Here is a 5,723-nt window from a genome sequence, read left to right as displayed (position 1 = left end):
ATGTAGTCTCACCAAATTATATTCTATCATCTTGCAATAAGGTCTTAGATATCACATATATCTCATACCTTGATTATTTATGAAAACTAAATTTTCAGCTCCTTACTTTTCAAACAGATTTGAACTTCAAGTTTCACGGAGACAAGATAACTTTAGGTACTAATTGAAATCATACTTCTTTGAATCAACAATGTGAGGTTTACTAAAAGTTTGCAATAGGACTTAATCATTTCTTGATTCTTTAACAATACGGTACCAGTCCGTAAAGTTTATTGTCAGATTTTAACAAGTATTTCTATCTCAATAACAAGACTAGCGCTTGGTAGAAAAACGGATGCCAATACTACAAATTAATTCAAAATACTACTCAGACTATGTTTATGATAATTAGTTCATGTTTTAATCTAATTACTAATGAACTCCCACTTAATAAAACATCCCTCATAGTTGTTAAGTGGTACACGATCCAAATCCACTACACCAAAACCGATCATCACGTGAGATGATGTAGCTTCAATGGTGAACATCAACATGTTGATCATATCATCCATATGACTCGTGTTCAACCTTTCGGTTTCCGTTGTCCCGAGGCCATGTCTGTACATGCTAGGCTCGTCAAGCAAACCCAAGTATTCCGCGTGTGCAACATGGCTTACACCCGTTGTATGTGAACGTTGAGTCTATCACATCCGATCATCACGAGATGCTTCGAAACGACAAACTATATCAACGGTGCATACGAGGGGAGAACACTTTATTATCTTGATATTAATGTGAGGGATCATCTTATAATGCTACCGTCGCGTTCTAAGCAAAATAAGATGCATAATGGATTAACATCACATGCAATTCATATGTGATATGATATGGCCCTTTAGTCTTTGCGCCTTCGATCTTCATCTCCAAAGCACGGACATGATCTCCATCATCAACGGGCATGATCTCCATCATCGTCTGGCGTAGTGTCAAGGTCCATGGCGCCGTCTTCATGGTTGTTCACCTCATGTAGCAACTATTACAACTACTTTGAAATACTACTCAACATGAAATTTAAAGACAACCATAAGGCTCCCGCCGCTTGCCACAATACAATAATGATCATCTCATACATATTCATCATCACATTATGGCCATATCACATCACCAAACCCTGCAAAAACAAGTTAGACGTCTCTAATTTGGTTTGCATATTTTACGTGGTTTAGGGTTTTCGAGTAAGATCTAATCTACCTACGAACATGAACCACAACGGCGATACTAGTGTTGTCAATAGAAGAGTAAATTGAATCTTCACTATAGTAGGAGAGATATACACCCGCAAAGCCACTTATGCAATATAAGTTGCATGTCGAGCGTGGAGCAAATCTCATGAACGCGGTCATGTAAAGTTAGCCCGAGCCGCTTCATCCAACTATGCCACAAAGATGCAAAGTACTCAAACTAAAGACAACAAAGAATCAACGCCCACAAAACAATTGTGTTCTACTCGTGCAACCATCTATGCATAGACACAGCTCTGATACCACTGTAGGGATTCGTAGCATAGAAAACAAAAAATTCCTACCGCGAGAACGCAATCCAAGCCAAGATGCAATCTAGAAGATGGGAGCAACGAGGGGATGAACGAGACTAACCCTTGAAGATTTCCAAAGCCTACGAGAGGAGGCTCTCGTTGCTGCGGTAGACGATCACTTGCCGCTTTCAAAAGCGCGTAGAAGATCTTGACGGTGCCACAATCGGGCAGCACCTCCGTACTCGGTCACACGTTCGGTGTTGATGACGATGTCCTTCTCCCCGTTCCAGCGGGCAGCGGAAGTAGTAGATCCTCCTCGGAATCCCGGCAGCACGACGGCGTGGTGGCGGTGGTGGTGGAGATCTCCGACAGAGCTTCGCCTAAGCTATGTGGGAGAGAGAGGGAGGAGGGAACCGCTAGGGTTTCGGGGAGAGGGGGCTCTTGGGGGGGGGGGTGCGGCCATGGTGGTCTTGGTGTGGCCGGCCATCCCCTCCCCTCCCCTCTTTATATAGGTGGAAGCCCCAAGGATTAGGTCAAAAGTCTCAGAATAAGACCCCAACATAAACCTTCCATATGACCAAACCTAGGGGGAGTGGGACTCCCCCCTTTCCTTTGGTGGGGTGGCCGGCCACCATGGGGAGGAGTCCACTTGGGACTCCTCCTCCCTTAGGCTGGCCGGCCAAGGTGGGTGGAGTCCACCTTCCATGCTAATTTCTTCCGGACTCTTCTAGAACCTTCTAGAACCTTCCAGGAAAAATACCGGATCATTTTCAAACCTAGAAAATGACTTCCTATATATGAATCTTATTCTCCGGACCATTCCGGACCTCCTCGTGATGTGGAGATAACCAATAGCGGGACTTGGAGATCCATAATGGCTCCCACATATTCAACGATGACTTTAGTGATCGACTGAACCATTCACATACGATACCGATTCCCTTTGTCACGCGATATTTTACTTGTCCGAGGTTTGATCATCGGTATCTCTATACCTCGTTCAACCTCGTCTCATGACAAGTACTCTTTACTCGTACCGTGGTATGTGGTCTCTTATGAACTATTCATATGCTTGCAAGCTATTTAGACGACATTCCACCGAGAGGGCCCAGAGTATATCTATCCATCATCGGGATGGACAAATCCCACTGTTGATCCATATGCCTCAACTCATACTTTCCGGATACTTAATCCCACCTTTATAACCACCCATTTACGCAGTGGCGTTTGATGTAATCAAAGTATCTTTCTGGTATAAGTGATTTACATGATCTCATGGTCGAAAGGACTAGGTAACTATGTATCGAAAGATTATAGCAAATAACTTAATGACGTGATCTTATGATACGCTTAATTGGGTGTGTCCATTACATTATTCATATAATGACATAACCTTGTTATTAATAACATCCAATGTTCATGATCATGAAACTATGATCATCTATTAATCAATAAGCTAGTTATACAAGAGGCTTACTAGGGACTCCTTGTTGTTCACATAACACACATGTATCAATGTTTCGGTTAATACAATTATAGCATGGTATGTAAACATTATCATAAACACAAAGATATATAATAACCATTTATTATTGCCTATGGGACATATCTCCAACATTATTTTCACTAATTAGGCTTAATGGAAAACAACAAAAATATTAGAGATCTTTATAGTATCTATCTTGAGTTAGGACATGGGGTGTTTGAAGAGAAAATTAAAAAACATATGAAACTTTATATGCATGCTAATGGCAATGTTATTAGTATGAATGCTTTGAACACCATTGTTGCTAATGCTATGGAAAATTCTAAGCTTGGGGAAGCTGGTTTTGATGAGCATGATATTTTTAGTCCCCCAAGCATGGAGGAGAAAATTTACTTTGATGATACTTTACCTCCTATATATGATGATTACAATGATGACTATCATATTTTCAGTCCACCTACTATTGAGGAGAAAATGAATTATGATTACAATATGCCTCCTATATATGATGATTATAGTGATGAGAATAATAATGATAGCTATTTTATTGAATTTGCTCCCACTACAATTAATAGTAATGACTATGCTTATGTGGAGAGTAATAATTTTATGCATGTAGCTCATGATAAGAATGTTTCATGTGATAGTTATATTGTTGAGTTTGTTCATAATGCTACTGAAAATCTTTATGAGAGAGGACAATATGGTTGTAGGAATTTTCATGTTACTAAAACACCTCTCTTTTTGCTGAAAATCTTGAAGTTGCGCTTGTGTTGCCTTTCTATGTTTGTTGCTTTGTGCTTTCAGTACTTGTTCCCTTACAAGATTATTTTTCATAGGAAGAGGGTTAGACTTAAAAGAGTTTCATACTTGCTTTTTTGATGCTCTCTTTGCTTCAACTCTCATCTTTATGTGAGCATCATAAAAATCACTGCGCCTAGCTGAAAGGCGTTAAAGAAAAACGCTTATGGGAGACAACCCATTATTTTATTTCTGCAATTTTTGTTTTATATTTGAGTCAAGGTGCTTGTTACTACTGTAGCAATACCTTTGTATCTTTATTTTCTTGCATTGTTGTGCCAAGTAAAGTCTTTGATAGGAAGTTGATACTAGATTTGGATTTCTGCGCAGGAACAGATTTTTAGCTGTCACGAATTTGAGCTGTTCTCTCTGTAGAAAAATCGTAAAATCTTGAAACAATTCATGAGTAATCCTCAGATATGTACGCAACTTTCATTCAACTGGAGCTTTTTCATCTGAGCATGTTAAGTGCCTTGAAAAAATTCATCTTTACGGACTGTTCTGTTTTGACAGATTCTGCCTTTTATTTCGCATTGCCTCTTTTACTATGTTTGAGCGGGTTTCTTTGCTCCATTAAATTTCAGTAACCTTGGGTAATGTCCAAAAGTGTTGGGAATGATTGTGTCCTTGCTGAACATATGAATTTTTGATTATGCACTAACTCTGTTGTGGGTATACTTCATGGGTGTACTATCGACAGTGCCTAGATCCGGCAAGTCCGGGTGGCCCACAGACGGTGATGAGGCATGTGGCCCATCGGGCGGCCCAGTTGCTGTTGATCATGAAGGAAGAAGTCCAGCCCAGGATCAGTAAGCCGGATCCGTACTGATGTTAGGAGTAACCCGGATCCATGGAGGCCCATGAGGAACCCGGATCCAAGACGACGTATGTGGAAGGCGGATCCGTGACGTGCACGGCAAGATATTGTACCGTAGCTAGGTTGTCTGTAATCCGGCTAGGACTCTCCATGTAAACCCTAGATCCGTGCGCCTTTATAAGCCGGATCCTGGGAGCCCTAGAGGCACAACCACAACTCATTGTAACGACGCGAAAGCGCCCAGATAATTCCAGACAAGCAGCAGAGGCCCCGTCATCGTGCGGGTGTTCCGAAGCCGGGTAACTCGCGTACCACCGTCCCGTGTGCACTCCGCCCTATGGCCCCTACTTCTTCTCCCCTCGTGAGGATCCCTCCTCCGAGGTACCGTCGATTAGGCAACGACAGTTGGCGCCCACCGTGGGGCCTGCGGCGTCTGGAGGCCGGAACCGGGAGGGTTCCGCCATGGGAAGCTACGACGATACCATCGCTGTAGGGCGTGTCCTTTACGTCGGAAATCTGCCGATCGTCCCTCCGGACGAGTGTTGGATTCCGGCTAAAACCGACCCTGTCAAGCTCTCCATCGTCCCAGTTGGCGGCATACACATCTTCATCGGGGAAACCGTCGATTCCGACGGAAACCCACTGGTAAGCACCGCTGACGCGACCGCCGCTGAGCAGGACGCAGTCGCGAAGATCCGATCTGAGACGCAGGAACTTCCTAGCGAAGATTCCGCCTTAGATCCGAAAAAATCAAAACCCACCCAATCCGCCCCCGAGCAGGAGATAACGGTGGAAGACCAATGCAGCATCCGCCCGGGTCTCCCGTGTGTTAGAGAAGCAAAGGTGTCACTTCGTACACTTCTTGGCCCATACCGCCGGAACCGCCCCTCAAGAAGCCGGAGCTGGTCCCGAGCAGGTTATGGCCCCGGAAAACAACGCTGCTCCGGATCAGCAAGATGTTGTCGGAGAAAGCGAAACTCCGGCTGAAGAGTCGATTTTGGGAAATCTAAGCCCAATCTCCGGAGACACCCAGTCCATGGACACTGAAGAGTTCGATCGCAAGGTGAAGGAATATGCATACGGCGGCCAGCCTGAAGTTGATTCCG

This window comes from Lolium rigidum, chromosome 2 (assembly GCF_022539505.1).
Source record: "Lolium rigidum isolate FL_2022 chromosome 2, APGP_CSIRO_Lrig_0.1, whole genome shotgun sequence".
In the NCBI taxonomy this organism is placed as follows: domain Eukaryota; kingdom Viridiplantae; phylum Streptophyta; class Magnoliopsida; order Poales; family Poaceae; genus Lolium; species Lolium rigidum.
This window is presented reverse-complemented; position numbering follows the sequence as displayed.